General features: G+C 42.7%; 1 protein-coding gene across 3 annotated transcripts in view; it reads right to left on the bottom strand.

Annotated features, from left to right (window-relative positions):
* Nucleotides 1-24,270, bottom strand: part of ryk (receptor like tyrosine kinase) — a 207,761-nt gene that overhangs the window by 92,050 nt on the left and 91,441 nt on the right. The gene's annotated exons all lie outside the window — the stretch shown is intronic.

Genomic DNA, 24,270 nt, shown 5'->3' with positions numbered 1-24,270 from the left:
CTTCGTCCCGAAAAGCCTCTCTCCCAGGCTGTACCACACACCTGTGCTCTAAAGACGGGTGCATTTATCCCCATTAGCAGGGAGAGAGCGGGTGCTGATGGATAGGTGGCTGGGGTTTCAAGCTGGAGGTCAATTCCCACACTGTCGAGGCACAGGAACATGTGACGCGGAGTGACGGACGGCTGAAATCTCCAGCCATGCCCTGGGGCAATCCTATCTCGGCTGCGGGAGTTCGGCTGGGTTGAGTGGAGCCAGTCTATCAGCCTGTTAGGTACTGTCTTTAAACAAGGGGGAAGGGAAATTCCTCAAGTACGCAACTCCTCCCTCCGACTCATACAGGACAGCAATAAGGAGTACAAAGAAAATCAGTTTGGCAGCCTGGAAAAACTCTTCACATAATCACGATCTGACATTTTCTGTTCTGAAAAGTAAGTTTTAGAGGTTATGGCATATAAATGTCTGAGCCCGGAAAGTGAATATCGAGAAAATCCCATTTAAAAGTTTTCATTCCAATTCCACTGAAAGATGCCCACCATCTCTACACTTATAAACCTATTCTACTTATTGAAAAACTACATTACTGCCATAAGGTCAGATGTTGTTGTTCGTCCCTCGCTGTCGAGGATGACCACAGACTCCTGGATTCACTGACGGGGCTGGTGGGTCCGCAGATGGCCAACAAGTCCAATGCGGGCCCGGAAAGCTCTCCCACATGTTGTACACAGGTGGGTGGCTGTGGTGCTCTGGGAAGTTGTTATCTCTCATTTGCCGGGCTGTATGCTTGTTCTCTGCAGCAGTGGTTCTTTTGTTTTCAGCATTGTGGGCACCGGTGTGGATTAGGCTGCACTACTTTGATCGACTTTGGGCAAGTAGTTCTCAGGTGTTGACATCAATGTTAAGGTCCTTTAAAGGAACAGTCCACCGTACTTCCATAATGAAATATGCTCTTATCTGAATTGAGACGAGCTGCTCTGTACCTCTCCGAGCTTTGCGCGACCTCCCAGTCAGTCAGACGCAGTCAGACGTGCTGTCACTTAGGGCTGGGCGATTTTACAATTACGATGTTATTCACGATATAAAATCTCTACGATTAGAAATTAGACATGTACAATATGCCTACGATAAGCCTACGCCTTCAATAAAATTACTTCATCCGAAGTTTTGACAGACACGCGAATAGCCAATCATAACTAAACAGTACCGCACGTAACCAATCAGTTGGAACAGAGCCACATCAAGTTAGGTTGCGTGCACACACAAACACACACGTGTAGCAGCAACGCACAGCATGGCTGTGGTGAAGTTTGCAGGAGCGCGTGAAACAAAGTGATTATAAAAATGAGCGAGAAGCCGACTGACCGGAGTTCTGAACAGGAAAGTCAGAGCACTGCCCTGGAGGACATCGTTGAAAAGAAGGGCCAGAGATCTTTGGTTGTGTGGAGGTATTTTGGATATTTAAAATCGGACATACAACAAAGTGTTACACAAAACCTTAAACACACTGACGTACAGGATTGCACTTTTTTTCTCCTTGCAGCATAAGGTTTACATGTCAATATGTCTTTTATGTTTATTTGAAAGCTGCTAGAATTTGCACAAATGATTAACAATGGTATATAGTTTTTATTTTTCAGTTTCAGTTTATTCATTTGAACAAAAAGAACAAAAGAATGTGCATCCAGTTTGTTTTGGTTCTGTGAAACTTGAAGGCTTGTTAAGCTATTTTTGTTAATTAGGAAGGAACTACTAATTTGTAATGTTCATATTTTGAGCAGAAAATTAAAGAAAATACAAAAATGGTGATTTGATTTATATCGTGATATATATCGTTATCGAAAATTTTGAAAAAATATATCGTGATATAATTTTTTCTCATATCGCCCAGCCCTACTGTCACTCCTGTTAGCAATGTAGCTAGGCTCAGCATGGCCAATGGTATTTTTTGGGGCTGTAGTTAGATGCGACCAAACTCTTCCGCGTTTTTCCTGTTTACATAGGTTTATATGACCAGTGATATGAAACAAGTTCAGTTACACAAATTGAAATGTAGCGATTTTCTATGCTATGGAAAGTCCGCACTATAATGACAGGCGTACTAACACCTTCTGCGCGCTTCGGCAGCGCATTGATATCTGAGCTCCGTATCAGTGCGCTGTCGAAGCGCGCAGAAGGTGTTAGTACGCCTGTCATTATAGTCAGATCTGAATTAGACCTAATTTCTTGTTATTAGGTTGTAAGTAATTTCTTTTAAAAATGGCTTACAATCTAATAACAAGCCGCTGTGTTGATGACGCTGTGTTGATGACGCCCCTGCGAGCACTGGGAACATGGATTCGAGATAAATACATCTCAAGAGGCTTGAAGACGGTTCTCTGAGCTTCAGGAAATATTCCCAAGCCTATCTGAGAGTATTCGCTGCTTAGTTAGCCAACGAAAACATCGCCACCAAATTTCAATGCATGCACTGAAATTTTTCACGTTTTTGGCCACTCACGAGGCGGAGACACACACACACAAAAACCTCGTGAAGCTTGGGGCACATTCGCCGTGTACTGCATGATTGGTGGTGATGCTACCGATTTTTCATTGCCAAGTATTCCCAAACCTATAGCGAGCTGTAGTATGACCGGGGCCCAAGTTTCACTATTGGCACATTAATATCCAAAAACTCGATCAAATCATCACAAAAGCACACTTGGTTAGCAAGGTTTTAGATATCTATGGGATGAGTAGCATGCTATAGATGCACAATGGTGTAACATAGGGAAAAAAATTCAAAATTCAGGTTTTGATTTTATGTACTGAAATAACTATTAGGCACAATTTTTACAATATCTATATAAATTAGTACTGTCAAGCGATTAAAATATTTAATCACGATTAATGTCGCGACTGTCATAGTTAACCCGCGATTAATCGCAATTTAATCGCACATTTTTGTCACATGAAAAACCATTGTAATTCTCTTATCAGCATAAAAAAGTGAATGGGCTTGCTTTGTACCAATGTTTGTTTGTTTTTTATTGCAGAGCATAAGGCCAAGAAAAAATAATTGTTTGTTTCCTATTACATCTTGAAAAAAATAGGGTAGATAGATAGGTCTTTTTATTTATTTTATTTTTTTATCACACAAAATACCGGGTGGGCGGCACGGTGGTGTAGTGGTTAGCGCTGTCGCCTCACAGCAAGAAGGTCCTGGGTTCGAGCCCCGGGGCCGGCGAGGGCATTTCTGTGTGGAGTTTGCATGTTCTCCCCGTGTCTGCGTGGGTTTCCTCCGGGTGCTCCGGTTTCCCCCACAGTCCAAAGACATGCAGGTTAGGTTAACTGGTGACTCTAAATTGACCGTAGGTGTGAATGTGAGTGTGAATGGTTGTCTGTGTCTATGTGTCAGCCCTGTGATGACCTGGCGACTTGTCCAGGGTGTACCCCACCTTTCACCCGTAGTCAGCTGGGATAGGCTCCGGCTTGCCTGCGACCCTGTAGAAGGATAAAGCGGCTAGAGATAATGAGATGAGATGAAAATACCGGGTAGGTAGGTTTTTTTTTTTTTTTAAATAAATTTTAGGTGTGGGACAAACAGTGGCACATAGTGGGGAAGTGTCATTCTGTGACTCAACCATCCAGAACCAGGCCTAAGAAAACCAGTGAAGCTTGTGGAATACAGGATTCGGAGCCCATGGATAAAATATGGAGTGCTCGGACGCTTAAAGGAACTATAAACATAACAACTACAAATGTTGAACCTTAACTTTATTAGGAACACTATGTTGTGAACTTGTATGTTTAATATGAATACAAAGAACAATCGAACCCTGTGCGGTTTTCACAACACCATCTGTCATACTCTAAATTGTCGGTTTCCAGAACCCCCACCACAAATGCATGTATGTATATGTACAGCTGATGTACACAAAATGGCGCCCACAACAAGCAAACTTACCCCGTCTTCTTCACAGAAACAAAAGCTCTGCCGCCCGCCATGAGCACTCGGAATGCATTATTTGTCACCTTTGTTGCCTCTACTTTTGCGTCCTCGTGTACTTTTAGTATTTTTGTTTTGATAGCTAACATTTTTTGAAACTCCGGCTTCCGTTTACATTCAAATATCAGTGCCCGCAAGCCAAAATTGCTGAGCAGGCTTTCCAACGTGACTTCCATCGTGATATCGATACCGCCGTTAGCCTGGGCGCTGTGTGTATACTGTTTGCATGACTCGTCCAGCGGAGGATGATAATGTTCATAGAGTTCTTTTACAGTTGAAAACTTATAAAATGAACTTATTGTCTTACAATCTTCCGTGTGGTCGCAACCGATCACGGTAATCGAGAACACTTCGTTGGCCGCCATGATGCCTAGCGTTGTGTACAACACAAGCTGGAGTTTCCCGGAAAGAGGTCATAACGTCAGATTGAGGCCGTGAGAAATCAATGAGTGTTTCTTGTCCGATATATGCGTTTTAGAACTAATAGTCACTTGTCAGATCGACAATATTATGCAAATCGTAATGCAGATTTTTTTTTTCTAAATTTATTGTTGGTCGGCGAAAATACATTTTTTTTAAACATCTAACAAAAAAGTCTAGGGTCGGGGCATTTTTTAAACGGTCGGTCGGGTAACCGGAAACAAACAATGATTTTTTCTTGGCCTAACACGTCTTGTCACAGCCACTGACATCCATAACTTCCATATTAGATGAGAAAACCAAGGGATGAAAAATAAAGTGCATACCACTGTGAAAATAAAAAGTTTTATTTTACTCTTCATTAGTTTCTTTTGAAGAGAAGTATTTGCCATAAAAGAAGAAAAAAACAGATAACAAAAATAAAAACATTCATCATATGTTCAAAAACGTTCATCATAGTGTGGCACTGTATTCTCTAATTCTCACCGCTTATAACTCTACACCTCCCCGGTGGAGATGAGCTGGGAAACTGAAGACTGAAGGAACAGTATTGAAAAGTATTTTTCCAGTCTCACCTGTGAAAGGTAATCCCATGTGATCTCGTTTGGACGGTAAACCTGTTGGTACAGTTAAACGCAGCACATGAATGAGGCATCTGCCCCATCCAATATGGCGGCGAGGATGTTTATACAGTGGTGCTTGAAAGTTTGTGAACCCTTTAGAATTTTCTATATTTCTGAATAAATATGACCTAAAACATCATCAGATTTTCACACAAGTCCTAAAAGTAGATAAAGAGAACCCAGTTAAACAAATGAGACAAAAATATTATACTTGGTCATTTATTTATTGAGGAAAATGATCCAATATTACATATCTGTGAGTGGCAAAAGTATGTGAACCTCTAGGATTAGCAGTTAATTTGAAGGTGAAATTGGAATCAGGTGTTTTCAATCAATGGGATGACAATCAGGTGTGAGTGGGCACCCTGTTTTATTTAAAGAACAGGGATCTATCAAAGTCTGATCTTCACAACACATGTTTGTGGAAGTGTATCATGGCACGAACAACGGAGATTTCTGAGGACCTCAGAAAAAGCGTTGTTGATGCTCAACAGGCTGGAAAAGGTTACAAAACCATCTCTAAAGAGTTTGGACTCCACCAATCCACAGTCAGACAGATTGTGTACAAATGGAGGAAAGTCAAGACCACTGTTACCCTCCCCAGGAGTGGTCGACCAACAAAGATCACTCCGAGAGCCAGGCGTGTAATAGTCAGCGAGGTCACAAAGGACCCCAGGGTAACTTCTCAGCAACTGAAGGCCTCTCTCACATTGGCTGATGTTAATGTTCATGAGTCCACCATCAGGAGAACACTGAACAACAATGGTGTGCATGGCAGGGTTGCAAGGAGAAAGCCACTGCTCTCCAAAAAGAACATTGCTGCTCGTCTGCAGTTTGCTGAAGATCATGTGGACAAGCCAGAAGGCTATTGGAAAAATGTCTTGTGGACGGATGAGACCAAAATAGAACTTTTTGGTTTAAATGAGAAGCGTTATGTTTGGAGAAAGGAAAACACTGCATTCCAGCATAAGAACCTTATCCCATCTGTGAAACATGGTGGTGGTAGTATCATGGTTTGGGCCTGTTTTGCTGCATCTGGGCCAGGACGGCTTGCCATCATTGATGGAACAATGAATTCTGAATTATACCAGCAAATTCTAAAGGAAAATGTCAGGACATCTGTCCATGAACTGAATCTCAAGAGAAGGTGGGTCATGCAGCAAGACAACGACCCTAAGCACACAAGTCATTCTACCAAAGAATGGTTAAAGAAGAATAAAGTTAATGTTTTGGAATGGCCAAGTCAAAGTCCTGACCTTAATCCAATCGAAATGTTGTGGAAGGACCTGAAGCGAGCAGTTCATGTGAGGAAACCCACCAACATCCCAGAGTTGAAGCTGTTCTGTATGGAGGAACGGGCTAAAATTCCTCCAAGCCGGTGTGCAGGACTGATCAACAGTTACTGGAAACGTTTAGCTGCAGTTATTGCTGCACAAGGGGGTCACACCAGATACTGAAAGCAAAGGTTCACATACTTTTGCCACTCACAGATATGTAATATTGGATCATTTTCCTCAATAAATAAATGACCAAGTATAATATTTTTGTCTCATTTGTTTAACTGGGTTCTTTTTATCTACTTTTAGGACTTGTGTGAAAATCTGATGTTGTTTTAGGTCATATTTATGCAGAAATATAGAAAATTCTAAAGGGTTCACAAACTTTCAAGCACCACTGTATGTCTATGCCTTTCTCCATCACTCACACGTACTCTTATTGAAGCAGCGCGCGACAAGCCTCAACAGGAACTACGGGTGACTCGCAGGGCCAAATTAGAATTTGCGTTAACGGCACTATTTTTTTTAATCGCGTTAAATTGAGATCGCGTTAATGCGTTATTATCGCGTTAACTTTGACAGCACTAATATAAATTAGTTGTTTTTACCCATTTTAACCTTGAAATCAGCATTTTAATGATTATCCATAATGCATTGTTTATCGCGCTAAAACAAGCAAAAACGTCATAAGACAGTGGAAATACTACCTTTGCTACCTTCACGTGGCGTCTTTCTCAATCGCACGTGCCTAGAAGCGTACCTTCTAGAACATTCCTGGGTGGTCACGGACTGTCACGTAGCCTAGTTCGGTTGTGAAACTCGCTAGGATGGAGTATTTTCGCGAGTTTAGTGGCAAACTTTTGCGCCGCAATTTCTCTATTCTCGAAATTTGTAACCTGAAACCCTATAAGAAATGTTTCATAATGTTTGGGATTTTGAAAAAATGCTTCTAGCAAGTTTATTTCGCTGTATTTTTCCATGAAACTTGGCATAAATCATCCTTAAGCGATGAGCGTGACATTGTTATTTTGGTATGGGTCACGGAGTTAGTTGGAAGCGGGAGAAATGAGTTTCTCACCTACAGCAGCACTTCTCACCATAGATGGCTGGCGTGTTTCACAGCGTTTGGGATTTACTAAATCGACTAAATCTCTAGGTCTACTGAAGCTACGAGGATATAAATCACCAGGATTCTAATTTACTGGGTGAGAAGTATTATATATATATTTTTTGAAAGGTTTATTCGCGCTACAAGTCCATGAAAGTTGGAATTGTTCGTGAAGGGGTTAGTTAGATTTTGGTAGCGTGACGCGCACAACAAGCAAAAAAAAAAAAAAAAAAAAAAAACACATTTTCTTCCAAATTTCCTTGCTTTATCAAAATTATTTTTTGATACATTAAAAGACTGTGTGTTTATAATATTTAAGCGATTTTTTTATTATAGAGAATATTTGATCAAAACTTTCAAAACAGCATTCAAAGTGATTTTTCACGGGTGTAAATGTTACGTGTGACGTCCATAATTACGTTAAATTTTAAGAACTAAAATTCTGTTAAAAATTCTAGATTTGTGCTATCATTCTGGGGTTTTGCTGAATAATACTTTAGGGAGTTCTCTTACAATGCTGAAAATTCAATGAGTTTTGGTGAAATTCTAGAAAAGTTATTTACATTTTAACGCGCCTGATAGCAATTGTGCTCACACAGCGTGCTACTCATATGGGCAGACTGACTGCAGTTTATCACTGTGTTTGATAAACTGGCTCCTTCCCCAACATGATCCCTGCAGACAGACAGCTGAAGCAACATTAGAAAGTAACCTAAATAAAACCGTTTCCATGCCATCCATCCATTATCCGTAACCGCTTATCCTGTGCAGGGTCGCGGGCAAGCTGGAGCCTATCCCAGCTGACTACGGGCGAAAGGCGGGGTACACCCTGGACAAGTCGCCAGGTCATCACAGGGCTGACACATAGACACAGACAACCATTCACACTCACATTCACACCTACGGTCAATTTATGGTGTATTCACACCTACGTTGTTTGGTCCGGACCAAACGACCAAACGAACCAAATTTCCCTTGGTCCGGACCTTTTGGGTTGGTCTGAATACAAACCACCGAACTCTGGTCCGGACCAAACAAGCGGACCGAGACCGAGCTGCAAGGTCGGACTCGGTCCGGACCAAAGGAACCCTGGAGCGGATCTTCTGGAGGTGTGAAAGCAGACCGGACCTAATCTGACAGTTTTGCTTTTTTGTACCTCGGGAGCTTCTGTCGTTTGTCGAGCATTATGGGAAACAGAGTCTTGACACTCCACCGCAAAGTGCAAACACTGTTTCGGTTGTCAAGGGAACCTTACAACAGTCGTTCAGTCATTCAGACCAGTGGTAGGCTAGACTACAGAGTACAAAAAATGAGTAGGGGGCAAACGTGGGCCGAGGAAGAAACGCGTACCCTTGTGGATATATGGGCAGATGTCCACATATCTGAGCTTTTGGAGAGAACACACAAAAATGCCGACGTGTTTGCTGTATTCAGTGAGAAAATGAAGGAGAAGGGGTTCACGCGCTCCCCAGAACAATGTCGGCTAAAAGTGAAGAAACTCCGTCAGACCTACATTAAAATCAGGAACATTCTTTCAAAAAGTGGCGGTACTAGCGACGCAAAAAAGAAATTCATCTATTGCGTGAAGAGCCAGAACTGTCACAACATGATGTGCGCTCATCAGCGCTATCCTTTGTCGTCGTCGTTGATAAATTACTTGTACAACAGCATAGTAATCGCACAATTGTGAAAACAGTAAAAACTGGAAAAAACATATAGCTTTGATGACATTAAAAAGAATAACAGCACGGAAAGCCTCCATGACTACTTTTGAACTTAACGCTTTGTGCGCGTGTCGTCTCTGACCAATAGCTGAACGACCTCAGGGCGCGTGGCTTTGTTGACAGATTTTGGTCCGCTTACTAAAATGTACAGTGTGAAAGCGAACCGCACCAAAATGAAAAAATAAAAAAAAACATTTGGTTCGGACAAAAGCAAGTGAACTATCGAACTATCCTGGTCTGAATACACCCTTAGAGTCACCAGTTAACCTAACCTGAATGTCTTTGGACTGTGGGGGAAACCGGAGCACCCGGAGGAAACCCACGTGGACACGGGGAGAACATGCAAACTCCGCACAGAAAGGCCCTCGCCGGCCCCGGGGCTCGAACCCGGACCTTCTTGCTGTGAGGCGACAGCGCTAACCACTACACCACTGTGCCGCCCCATTTCCATGCCATTTTGTTAAAATATATGTAAGTTTTCTTACAGTTGAGATCTCAAAGTCTATTACTGGGAGTAAAACTCAATTAAATTTTGGTTAAAACCTGTTTTCTCATCATTTTTGGCTGTTTTCCAGAATTCCACAGGTTTTTGAGTTCCACTGTGGATTTGCTTGTGGTGTAGCGTGTACGATGAACAATATCTACTGCGATTAATATTGTGTGAACTATAGAGCAATCGCAGCCTTTTTTATACAAAGCTACCACTTCAAAGGATCAAAAAGGAATGAGTACTTTATGTTTAATACTTAATTGCAGACACTATGACCCATAATCATCATCGGTTGTCCATCTTCCTGGCCAGGCATCTAACGTAGCCATTTTCATTTCCTGCTCCCCCCATGGTCTTTCTTCATTCAGACGTTTCAGTCACTGAAATGCAGCTCTGGGTGGGTGAATGACTTGGCCAGTAAAGAACGTTCCACTTTCAGCTCAGAAAACCTCCACTGTGACTTGATTACTATGTTCTGGACTTTGAGGCATTCAGTAGGAGCCAAGTTTTAAACCTTCGCCTCTGCAACAAAAGCTGTTTCCATAATTTCAGAATGAGAGACTGCTGGATTGACGGACACCCACAGCACCGAGCTGACCGCTTATGAAAGGACATTTCACAACTCCAGACCTAATTAGCTGACTGTGCCAGGACATAGCAGCTGCACTGATGTCACTGATGACCGGTCACTGAGGAAATAAAAAAAAAAAAAAATCTGTTACTTTTAAGACGTGTGAGAAACACCAGGCACACCCACAGACTTTCACTTGGTGTAATTACCTTTCTCAGGGTCTGTGAATTTTCTGTTCTGACTTTGGCTGTACAACCCAAAAACAGATTGCTGTGAAAGTGAGAGAAAAAAGATGGAAAAGGGGCGGCCTGGGTGAGTCAAGGGTGCATTCTATAGTCTTTCTGTTCTTTTCCTTAAACCCCAGCTTTGTAGGTTCTAGTCAGCTTCATGCTGAAACAAGACTTTGTACGAACAGCAAACCAGCACCGGCTCATGGGGGATGGACTGAAAGTGGGCGTCTGAGGGGTCGAGGGTGCTTGACCCAGTGGTTTTATTGATCACTCTAATGCACTGTTCACAATCCATGAATAAGTCTGAAAAGGAGCTGGGAGGAAGTGGAGCGAACTGACAGAATGAAAAAGTAGCAGCATGAACAAAAACAAAACAAAAACAACAACATAGTGATGGTCAGCAGAGTATACTAGTTTACTATAAAACCTCTACAGTCTTTTCACTCCACTGTATTTTGTGGGAAGCATTTCATCTCTCCTCTTTGCTTTCTGAAACGAGTAACAAGTTGCTTTGAAAGTCTCTGTGGTCAACCACACAACATTTTTTTTTTATTTAAAAAGAAAAAAGCAAAGCTCACTGGTGGTTTCCGTTTGCTTTGACACCAGTCCTTAACTAAGCACTACCGTGAGGGGATGCCTCCAGGCCGAGGAGAAAACAAGTCTAGTGATTAAAAATCCTGTGGTTGATCTTAGAAAAAAAAAAAAAGCTTCAAAAGTTCTCCAGCAGTGTCTCATCTCATCTCATTATCTCTAGCCGCTTTATCCTGTTCTACAGGGTCGCAGGCAAGCTGGAGCCTATCCCAGCTGACTACGGGCGAAAGGCGGGGTACACCCTGGACAAGTCGCCAGGTCATCACAGGGCTGACACATATGGCCCTTTTCCACTACCCTTTTTCAGCTCGCTTCAGCTCACTTCAGCCCGACAGGGCTCGCGTTTCGACTACCTCAAAACAGCACGACTCAGCTCGCTTCAGCCCTGCTTAGCATCCAAAACTCGCACGGTTTTGGAGTGGGGCTGAAGCGAGCCAAACCGAGCCGAGTGGGGCTAGGGGCGTGAGCAGACACTCCCCTGTGCACTGATTGGTGAGGAGGAGTGTCCTCACATGCCCACACACGCCCCGCGAGCACGCTGGGATCTGTAAACACCTTAAACCCGGAAGAAGAAGAATTACGAATTACGAGAATTTCTGAAGCCTTATGCGCCTCGCCTCATCTATACGCTCTTGCCAGTATCTGTTGGCGTTGTCGGTGACAACAAGCCACAGCACCAAGACCAGCAACACTAACGACTCCATGTCCTCCATGTTTATTGTTTACTATCCGGGTTGTGAGACTACCGCTTAAAAGGTCACTGATGTCACTGTTTGCGCCGCCTAACAACATCACGTGACGTCCACCCACTTTCGCTAACTCCACCCAATGTGTCCACCCACTTCCAGCCAGCACGGTTCAGCACGGTTGTAGTCGAAATGCAACCCCAACAGCCCCACTCAGCTCGGCACGGCTCAGCCCAACTCAGCCGCGTTTGTAGTGGAAAAGCGGCAATAGACACAGACAACCATCCACACTCACATTCACACCTACGGTCAATTTAGAGTCACCAGTTAACCTAACCTGCATGTCTTTGGACTGTGGGGGAAACCGGAGCACCCGGAGGAAACCCACACGGACACGGGGAGAACATGCAAACTCCACACAGAAAGGCCCTCGCCGGCCCCGGGGCTCAAACCCGGACCTTCTTGCTGTGAGGCGACAGCGCTAACCGCTACACCACCATGCCGCCCTCTCCAGCAGTGTATCTTACTATTATATCTTATCTTCAGATCGGTGGTTGTGAGCCTTGCTGGGTGGGACAGAGAAGATGGCTTTAGAAAATCCATAACATTGGAGGGTAGGAATGAAGCTGGTTTTAGATTCAAGCTCAGTCATTACAAACATGCAAATCTTCTTCTTCTTCTTTTGGTTGCTCCTGATTAGGGGTCGCCACAGCGGCTCTTTCGTCTCCATTGCTCCCTGTCTTCCGCATCCTTCTCTACCACACCTGCCACTTTCATGTCCTCTCTCACCACATCCATGTATCTCCTCTTTGGCCTTCTTCGTTTTCGTGTGCCCGGCAGCTCCATCCTCAACATTCTCCTTCCAACATGCTCTGCATCTCTTCTCAGGATGTGCCCGTACCATCTCAGTCTCATCTCTCTTAGCTTCATTCCCAAGCTCTCCACATGTGCTGTCCCTCTGATGTGCTCGTTCCTTATCCTGTCCAACCTCGTCACTCCCATCGCAAACCTTAACATCCTCCAACTTTGCCTCCTGTCTCTTCGTTAAGGGTACGGTCTCCAATCCGTACATCACAGCTGGTCTCACTACTGTCTTATACAGCTTACCTTTCACTTTTGCTGGGACTTTCCTATCACAAATGACTCCCGAAATCCTTCTCCAACTTCTCCACCCTGCCTGCACTCGCTTTCTCACCTCACTATCGCAGCCCCCATTTTCCTGCGCAGTTGACCCCAGGTACTTGAATTCACCAACTTTCTTTACATCTACTCCTTGCATCTTCACTACACTCTCATCCGCATTCTCACTGATGCACATGTATTCTGTTTTGCTCCTGCTCACCTTCATTCCTCTTCGTTCCAATGCATACCTCCATCTCTCCAAACCCAACTCAACCTCCTTTCTACTTTCACCACATATCACAACATCAGCCGCAAACCTCATGTTCCATGGTGACTCTTGCCGCACTTCGTCCGTCAAGCTATCCATCACTATGGCAAACAAGAAAGGACTCAAAGCAGATCCTTGATGAAGTCCCACCTTCACCTTGAACCAGTCAGTCGTTCCAACTGCACACCTCACTGCTGTTTCACTGTTCTCATACATGTCTTGCACCACTCTAATATACTTCTCATTCACTCCACTCTTTCTCATACAATACCATAACTCATCTCTCGGCACTCTATCGTATGCCTTCTCCAGGTCTACAAACACACAACGTAGCTTTCTCTGGCCTTCCCTGTACTCATGCAAACATGCAAATACAATACGTTAAACATCTCTGGGGGGTAATTAGGGATGTAATTGAATACATAAACAGGTTTTAAGAAGATCTGGTTGAGCCTAGAGGTGCGTATCAGGACTACTGAGCCAACAGACAACAAAAATCAGGAGTGAAAGATCAAATATGTTAATTAATAAACAGGGTGTTTCAATAAATTTGATATTTCACAATCTAATAACTTTGCCAATTCTCGTCCAATTGATCTCAAATTTTAACAGCATGTGTGGAAACATGTCAAAATTTTACATTTAATGTTTTTTGTTTTTATCTTTTTAGGTATAGAAATTAGTGGTGTCAACAATAATCGATTCGGCAATGCATCGCAATGCGGGGCATGGACGATTCAGCATCGATTCGGCAACATGCCAGATCGATTCAGCGTATTAAAAAAAAAAAAACTTCCGTGGGCATTTCCGGAGCAACATCACAGACACACGCAGTCTGTAGCTGCACGCCAGTCGAGAGAGCACTAGCTTAGCAAGATGGCTGAAGCGGAGGAAGAGGACTGCGAGAGACAGGTTATTATTAGCGCACCCAAAGCTTGGAAAGCTGACATCTGGGCACATTTTGGATTCTACGAGGTTGATGGGAAAGTAGACAAGACCTGTGTGTAAAAAAGAAAGATCTGGTCTCATTCAAAGCACTAAAAAGCTGTAATTTGTTTTCTTTTTCATATTTGAAACTCTATAACATTCAATTTTATTTTGTTTAAAACAGGAGTGATACACACAACAGCCAATAAAATGTTGTTCAGTATCTGACTGCTTGTACTGCCTCATGACTACTGAAAAATTTGCCTTGCTTTCAGTAAAATTTTAACGCATCACAATGCATCGTAGAATCGGACTGAATCGAATCGAATCGTTACCCTCCGAATCGTAATCGAATTGAATCGTGAGGGCTGTGCCAATGCACACCCCTAATAGAAATGCCATTCACTGGAAAAGAAAAGGCGTTTTGTGTGTTAGAGTACGCTCGAACACAGTCGAACAAGACTGCAGCGTGCATTTATGAGAGAATTCTCTAAAAATGCACCAACTGCAGTGCAGATTTGGACACGGGACAAAAAGTTCAAAGAGGAAGGCTGTCTATGCAGGGCAAAAGGATCTGGACGACCAGCAGCATGGGAAGAGATGGTCGAGCGGGTTTGCGAAAAACTCTTGCAAAGCCCCAAGCAGTCCATAAGAAGAGCAAGCCTGGAGACCCAGATTCCTCCAGTGACAGTGTGGCATGTCCTGAGGAAACGTTTGCGAATGAAACCGTACAAATTGCACATTGTTCAGTGCCGTGTCTCAGGTGGCGTGCATATTGAAAATTTGTGAAATCGTTCATGGAATCCACATACCTTTGAATTTCTCATTCAAATTTTGAAGAATAAATCTTACATTGCTCAACATTAAGCCTGTTCAGTTTCATTTGCCTCGACTATGTGTCAGTAAACCCGCTGAAGCTCAACTGACTATAAACATGGACTCTCCGAACTACAATTCCCATAACACACAGCGCCCTCTGTCTCCCGCCTACCGAATCACAGCTGACTGTCATTACCTCAATCACCTGTCCCTCCATATAAGCTCTCCTCTCAAACACACCTTTGTGAAGTATTGTTCTGCTTTCAGTCTATACCAAGCCTTGTAGCTTTCTGACTGCCACGCAACACTTTCTTCTTGCTCTTTATTTTTCCTACACTGCATTGTTTGCCGATCGCCCAACCCTCGCTAGTTTACTGATTCTGATTCCCGCTTCTCGATTTGGCTTTGATGACTTTCTGCATGGGCGGCACGGTGGTGTAGTGATTAGCGCTGTCACCTCACAGCAAGAAGGTCTGGGTTCGAGCCCTGTGGCCGGCGAGGGCCTTTCTGTGTGGAGTTTGCATGTTCTCCCCGTGTTCGCGTGGGTTTCCTCCGGGTGCTCCGGTTTCCCCCACAGTCCAAAGACATGCAGGTTAGGTTAACTGGTGACTCTAAATTGACCGTAGGTGTGAATGTGAGTGTGAATGGTTGTCTGTGTCTATGTGTCAGCCCTGCGATGACCTGGCGACTTGTCCAGGGTGTACCCCGCCTTTCACCCGTAGTCAGCTGGGATAGGCTCCAGCTTGCCTGCGACCCTGTAGAACAGGATAAAGCGGCTAGAGATAATGAGAGGAGATGAGACTTTCTGCATTTTGTCTTCCTCTGTGCATACATCCGTAAGCGCCTGCATCCTCACACTATGTATGTAGTTTCTGGGATATTTACATCTCAAATAATTATAAATTTTTTTTGAAAACATCCTGTATATCTGGCTACATTAATTAATATTAATCATATATTAATATATATTATCTCTATAATATATTCTTGAGACCACATGAACGTGTCTTTTACTAACAGCCTGGCTCATGTTGCAGTGGTTTAAATTAGGCTTTGAATGTTTATATCTTTTGAAATAGAATAACTAAATACAAAACATTCTCAGGGATTCTAGGAGCATAGTAGCAAGTTTACTATGTAACTTAGGCTACATCCACACGACAACGGCAACGAGATGTTATTTAAAAATATATCGCGTCCAAATGGGCAACGATCAGTAAAATATCAGGTCCATATGGCAACGTAACGCTTGCTGAAAACGATGCAATACACATGCCACACCTCTAGGGGCGCTGTAAGACGGTCCCTTCGGAGACACCAGAACAATAGAAGAAGTAAGGACGCATGCGCATAAACTATTATGCGCGAGACTTCATATTAGCCACAAAGTCAGGAAAATCTGTTCGTAAAATTACATTATAATGACCAAATACAATGAAAAGTATTTTTCCAGTCTCACCTGTGAAAGGTAATCCCATGTGATCTCGTTTGGACAGAAAACCTGTTGGAACAGTTAAACGCAGCTAATCTTTATTCTCCGCTTTGACCTCTCCGATATGGCGGCGAGGATGATGTATGATTCTACACGGAAGGCGGCGTCTTTAATGGTCCGGAATAAATTGAATGCTACACGTTGATGGATTAATTTGTTGTTTCTCACCTGTGAAAGGTAATCCCATGTGATCTCGTTTGGACGGTAAACCTGTTGGTACAGTTAAACGCAGCACATGAATCTTTATTCTCCGCTTTGACCTATCCAATATGGCGGCGAGGATGACGTATGATTCTATGCGGAAGGCGGCGTCTTTAATGGTCCGGAATAAATTGAATGCTACACGCTGATGGATTAATTTGCTCTTCTACGCCCTTTTTGAGGAATGTATTGTAGGACTTAAACCCACATCTGAAGAGGTGAGATCGCTCCTTTTTTTCCCTATTTTTCCTGGCGGGATTGACTCTGCCCTAAGGGCAGAGTCTCTCTCTCTCTCTCTCTCACTCACTTTGCACCATTACACAATAAATATTCACAGTGAAAATATTTTGTAAGCGCGTTTCATGAACCAAGTTATAGGATTTGTTGACAACTCGCATCGAGTTCGTTACACTTCTACCCGGCATGAAGCACTCGCAGTCATGTGGTTGTGACGTCATCGTAAACAAATCCGTTCTACTCATCCAGACGACTTCACAACGGCAACGTTGCCAGATCTTTCCACTCTGGAACCCGTTCTCAAAAAGATTGTGTTTTGGGCACCCAAAACGCCGGTGCCGTGTGGACGCCAGGCCTAAATGATAAGCAATTGTATCGGAGTCACCTGAATCCGTTGCCGTGTGGACAGGGCCTTACAAAACCCCCACTCTGTTTTAGGCCACATCCACTTCCAGTTAAAATCTGAAACCTTTTGTCTGTTATAATAATGCAACAGCTCAGAGTTGCAGAGAGTCCACTGAGAGCTGAAGGCATTACCTCACTACTGACCTGGGTTTTGCTGAGGCTGAGTACACGTTAGCACATGCCTCCAAACACTAAACACACAGTTAGTGTGTTTAAACATAGCAGACATAGCTGAATGGTGACATAGCTGGAAGCAAACATGCTAACCAAATCAAAAAGCACAATCTCAATTAATGACTATAAAACAAACACCAATAAAATGCACATGGAAACAATAACTAAACCCAAATACGTTATAGTGGACTAACAGTACGCTTTTTTTATTTGAAAAATGGATAACAAAGCAACACTTGTTTACTTTCAGTTTGGAAATCACAGGTGGTTTCTTGTGTGTATGAAGCTAACATTAACTGATACATAACATTAAATTACACACACATTATCACTATTTTTGTCATGGTCCGGTTTCCATTAAATCCTGCGCTCTGATTGGCTGGCGAGCGGGTCCGTATCCTACAATACGGACCCCAGTTATGGACCTCTGGCGACTCGCTCGTTCACAACAACAAACATCGTCGCATTTTTTGTCAACATTTATCTTTTCTTTATAAGATTTATTTATAAGATTATCAAAAATCTTGTAAATTTTTGCCAGTGTAAATCTTGTAAATTTCTCAGGAGAATAGCATTAATTTTACAGCATGGATAGCGATAACGACAGTGTTCACAGCGAAAGCGAGTTTTACTACCCTGAGGAAGAAGAAATAGAAGTAAACATTTCAGGAGAAAGCTAAAAACCTCTAACTGTTGCTAACGCCAAGCAAAAACATGGCTAAAACCTGAATAACTAAATTTTGTATAAATAGGGGACTACATAGGCGGCAAAATGTAGTTTTTTTCCTGCCATGGAAGTGCACTTGTATACCGAGGAGAAAGCCATTTGCATTACAGCCGTGAATGAGGATCCAAAATGGCGGCTTGCCTCAGTTTTCCCTTTCGGGAGCTCTCGTTTTCTGTTAGAATTTGGTAAAGAAAAAAAAAAATATATAATATAATTATAATATAATATAATATGAGTGATTCCACGCTTATGGGTACTGAAATGGGGACATGAACTTTATTTTTAAAAATTCACCTAAAACCATTTCTTTTTTTACCATCAGGTCACAAAACATGTAATCTTTAATGAATGATATGTTAAAAGATAACTTTAATTTTCTGAGATGTAATAAAAACATATTTATATGCCAAAGTCAGAACGTAACAGAAGTGTTGTGGACATATATATTCTCAATTTTAACAATGTAGAATTACTTTTTGAAACATAGGAAGGTGATGTTTTAGCAAATATAATTAATAAACATGTGTAGTAGAATAAACATACACATTCTTTCAATAAGATTAACATGGTATATAGCTAGATTGTAATTAATTTGTAACAGACGCGAGATGGACAATCGTAACAGAAGTAATGTAACAGACATCATTTTGGAACTCATAGGCTTGACTTTGGCATATAAATATGTTTTTATTACATCTCAGAAAATTAAAGTTATCTTTTAACATATCATTCATTAAAGATTACATGTTTTGTGACCTGATGGTAAAAAAAGAAATGGTTTTAGGTGAATAAGTTCATGTCCCCATTTCAGTACCCATAAGCGTGGATATATATATATATATATATATATATATATATATATATATATATATATATATATATTATTTGCCAGGTTAAGGTCGGTCTGTATCGTGAAATACCGTGACCTCGGCCCAGAGAGCCTCGCTCAGTACTTTCAAGACCTCGGTCATGGTACCGTATTTCGCGATACGGACCGACCTTAAGCTGGTAAACAACACATATTTATTCGAGTCACATTCACTGGATATGAGAAATCATGTGCTCTGATTGGCTACTACTAGGCTATCAGCTCATATACGGTGAGGAGAGAAAAACAAAATGGTGGCACGTGTTGCTGAACCAACCGAGGACAAAATAAAAACTACTTGAAAATAAAAAGCAACAAAATATGGAATAAAAGCATTGATGGTAAGAACGTATCTTTTTATTTTTCAAGAATTATCGCATTTTTCACAAATTGCTACTGTCATTTTGCCAGTTTGTTTACATTCTAAGCAGAAATGATTTTGTCGGATGTGTTGTATAAAGTTTTTATTTATTGAATTTGCAAAAAATTTAAAATAAGAATGCTCTGTTTCTCAAAATCCAGTGACTGTGGACAGAATAAAACAGTTATTCCACTCAATCTTGTTGTACATGTTTCTTAGCCGACTCGGTGTGACGCGCCTCGTCAGCTGTCAGCTCATGTACGACTCGGTTTCGTGGAACAACTGTTAATTATATCTGTAAACACCAACACGTGACTCTGTAAGTAAAAAGAGTATAATCTCAGCCATCACTCGGTTACGTTGTAGCTGTCCTATCAGTAAGTAAGATTTATTCATCACGCCATCCCAACAAAAAGCGGAAGTTCATTGTTTCCCTGTGACGGCAGATCTTGAAGTGTTTTTCCCCTCTTATATGCCATTTAGATTAGATTAGATAAAACTTTATTGATCCCTTTGGGAGGGTTCCCTCAGGGAAATTAAGATTCCAGCAGCATCATTACAGATAAACAGAGAAAAGAAATAGAGAACTTCTACATAAATTAAAATAAATTAAGCATTTACATATACAAATATAAAAAGAATAAGATATGGGGAAGAGAGGAAGGGGGGAAGGGGGCGGCGGCGGCAGGAGAGATATTGCACTTTATATTGCACATTGTCCTTCTTGTTAGGCTAGGCTACTGCTCCTTCCCGTCCTCTGTCCTCCTGTTCCCCCTCCTCCCCCCAGAGAGGAGTTGTACAGTCTGATGGCGTGAGGGACAAAGGAGTTTTTGAGTCTGTTCATCCTGCACTTGGGAAGGAGCATTCTGTCACTGAACAGGCTCCTCTGGTTGCTGATGACGGTGTGCAGAGGGTGACTGGCATCGTCCATGATGTTCAATAGTTTGTCCATAGACCTCTTCTCTGCCACCGTCACCAGAGAGTCCAGCTTCATGCCGACCACAGAGCCGGCCCGTCTGATCAGTTTGTCCAGCCTGGATGTGTCCTTCTTGGATGTGCTGCCCCCCCAGCACACCACGGTGTAAAACAGGACACTGGCGACCACGGACCATGTATTTATTTATACATTTTAAAAAGTTACATTTGGCCTGTGTCCGAAACCACTCACTCGTTCACTACTCCCTACTCACTATCTAGGGGAATTCTATCTAGTGAGCTAATTGGTAAGATGAAAAAACACTTTTTTTAGACACTACTCCACCGCGCCATTATTTACGTCATTACTGTCGCACAATTAAAACGTGCCAGAGCAGTCGACTGGTTGGTTTTCAAAATAATAAAATACATGCATGTAATTTTGTGATAAATCCATATTATACTGAGCGCATTTCCCACATTAATCAATACAAAGTACTTTGTGTGTGCTGCACCTTTCAGTTCTTTTAAATCAAGGCTGAATACTTTCTTCTGTGCCGCTGCCTTTTATTAAATCAAATTTGAGGCTTCTGATTTGATTTTCAGCGCGACCGCAATGCATGATGGGATATATTGCTTGGTTAGTGACCATCAGTTGTACACTACTTGTCATGATGCATTGTGGGATACTTTGAGTGCACTATAGACCCCTTTCACATGACGTCACCGCGCCGCGAGATTTTGTTAGGCGCCATATTGGAAGACCAAGTACATGCACTCACAATATAAAACAAAGTACGAGCGAGAGTAAAGTGACACGATGACTGATAATTCTGGTTATGTGAGTACATTACCAGTTACAGAAAGGGCACGGTATGTGGAGAAACTGGCTGTGATTGATGGGTTTGACCCATATGATAAGACTCGGGGCAAGGGACAATGGAAACATAAGGAGGACCTGACACCAATTCTGCCATCTGTTTGCTACCCAGACATTGTAAACTATTTGTTGTTTACACCCAGTGCCTACACTCAGTGTTCGAACTATGCCGATATTTTCGGGGGGCCCCTTTTTTTCCCTTGGGGGGTGTGTGCTTGCGCTTGTCTCGGAGCGCGGATCTCCAAACACATGAGAAGCCTATTTTACGCACATATCATGCGGACTCCACACCTCCACACACGCATCGCGTCTGAAGTCATAACTCATCAGGGGAAATCGTGTCCGCATTGGCATGTTCAAAAAACAACCTCGCGTCAACAATGATACTACAAGCAAGAAAAAAAAAACCAGTCAGGCTACTCAACAACCAACCTGGCAGCAGCGAGCAAGCCCCAAACCATCCTAAATTATTATTATTATTAAATTGTAGAAGTCTGGGAGGCTTGCTCCTCATACAGTTATCAACTTGGGGCCACTTTAGCATGCTTTAAATCTGAATTTCTTGCGTTTGCTTACCTCAAAGTGTCCGCAGATCATGCACAGACTTATCCATTATATCCACAGTTTTTTGCCAAGTCTCACACAGGTTTCTTTCAAGTCTACTGTTGGGCCAATAAATCATAAATAAAACAGCTCAGATTTGTTTGTTTAAGTCGTTTGCCACTCCACTTTATTCTCGTGGGTTCACATACCGCTGCCGTTATTCTCCCCTTATCACGAGTTTGTTGGTCTTCCAAAATGGCGCAGGGTCTGTTTACTTCCGGTTTCGGGTGACGGCAGTGAAAGGGGTCTATACAGGGTGTAATAATTCCCACTATACATTCGGACAGCGCTACAAAATGGTGAACTCACTATATAGTCCACTATATAGTGAGTAGGGAGTGATTTCGGACACAGGGTTGATGTGGAACATCTGCAAAAAAAAAAAAAAGTTACAGCACTTCACTTTCGTGCACTTCATTTCTCTTAACGTTCAAGTTACTAAGACAGGAAAATACAGTTCGTCGCATTACTGAGACTCCGCAAAGAGTAAAGCCCTCGTCCTGAAGACTTCCTCAGGGTGGAAAACCTACTGTTACAACCCACTGACTCCTCCTATAAAAGCTAAAATGTTACCTCACAGAAAACTTTGCCAAGTCAATCACTAGACTTTTTTTCTCCAAGAACACATATTTTTTAATTTGTTTATTATTAGCTTTTATATTACACGTAGCCATCCAAGCTCCTGTGAGGAAACATGAGCACAATCATAAACTCGTGATCTGGATTACAGCTGGACTACTGTCAGAGCTGCTGTTATAGAACACGAATCAACACTAAACCAAATCAGATTCAAATAATACACTAGATAATTTAAAAAAAAAATCAAATGTGTCCAGACAACATAGCGATATACATTTAGATTTTTTTCCTGTAAGCAAGCCGAATCTCAGAGGGTGCGTTCTCCACTGATGTGCAACATATAGCTAAGAAAAATATGCGAAATAATAAGAATCTCTCTCAGAACAACGAGTGCAGCAAAAATAACTGATAGTTCAGATGAAGGATATTTCCATTAATATCTAGAAACCAAGGGCGCCATGGTGGTGTAGTGGTTAGCACTGCCACCTCACAGCAAGAAGGTCCTGGGTTCGAGCCCCATGGCCGACGAGGGCCTTTCTGTGTGGAGTTTGCATGTTCTCCCCGTGTCTGCGTGGGTTTCCTCCGGGTGCTCCGGTTTCCCCCACAGTCCAAAGACATGCAGGTTGGTGGCTCTCAATTGACCGTAAGGGCCTCTGCATGCTCTTGTGACAAGGCTTTCGCAGATAGCTTTTCGCAGACAGTTGTAATTTATCGTTGAGCGGGGAGTAATAGGCGTGCGCGATGTTATTCACCGCCACAACGCAAGGGGGCACGAAATCGCGAAATCACTAGGAGTAGTTGGTGGGTGTGGTCAGTGGAGTGTTTATCCTCTGGTTACTTATAATGACTAGAACTGGAGTCGTATAGATGTACGTACTTCCTCGATCAACCGCTCTTCGTGCTGCTCCATCTTCGCTCGTGTTTTTAAAAATGGCGGTAGTGAAAACAAACCAAACCGGAAAAGTAGGGAAGTGGAAGTGCGTGTAGAGCGGATGTAGAGTGGACCAATCAGAGCCCTCTTGTCTGCGACGCTGTCTGCGAGGCTTCTGCAGTGGTCACAATTTTTGGGAGGTGCGCGCAGAGCGTCTGCGAAGGGAGGGCTACGCAGACGCCATCTGTGAGGACTGCGTTGTCAGCATAAATTGGCCTTAAGTGTGAATGGTTGTTTGTCTCTATGTGTCAGCCCTGCAATGATCTGGCGACTTGTCCAGGGTGTACCCCGCCTCTCGCCCATAGTCAGCTGGGATAGGCTCCAGCTTGCCTGCGACCCTGCACAGGATAAGCAGTTATGGATAATGGATGGATATCTAGAAACCAAGAGTGCTTTATTACTAATATGTATCAGGATATAACACCTCCGGTTATAAATTTTATTTTGGACAGGACTGTTCGGTTCTTCAAGCAAACTGAATATCACGCTGCTGCTTTTGTAAAACCAGAACAAAGGCAAAGGTTTTGGTGATGGAGCATGTTCAGGTAAGACAAAAGCCTTCCTATACTAAAAGCCTTATCTTGCATGCCTGAGTGTGCATCACACAAGCACTGGTGGTGCTCATGGGAGATGGGGGACCAGGTGAGGGGTGGAGAGTGAGCTGCTCTTACAACTTTATCCACCAGCACTTCAAAACAAACCGAGAAGGCAGAGTGACTTGCTCCAGTTACTGGTAAATTAGACATCTGAAACAGCGTGGTATCATCATTTCATAAATTTTCATAGTTAACATGACTGTTTCACTTTTTTTCACCAAACTTTGAAATGCGCCTTTGAGTTCGCTCTTTCACCTGCCCTTTAAGACTAAGCTGGCAGCTTGTGGCCGTGACGCAAGTCTAACACTAACAGTGAAGAGCTCTCCCTCTGACCAGTGACCTGCCACACCACTGACCTATCTTGCTATGTTTGAGAAGGCGCTATGGATTTGCTAACTGCTAGTGACATTAGATTTATGAAACTTGTCAAGAAACAAAGCTCTCTGATACCCCTTTTCCACCA

This window comes from Neoarius graeffei, chromosome 4 (genome assembly GCF_027579695.1).
Source record: "Neoarius graeffei isolate fNeoGra1 chromosome 4, fNeoGra1.pri, whole genome shotgun sequence".
Classification (NCBI taxonomy): domain Eukaryota; kingdom Metazoa; phylum Chordata; class Actinopteri; order Siluriformes; family Ariidae; genus Neoarius; species Neoarius graeffei.
This window is presented reverse-complemented; position numbering and strand designations above follow the sequence as displayed.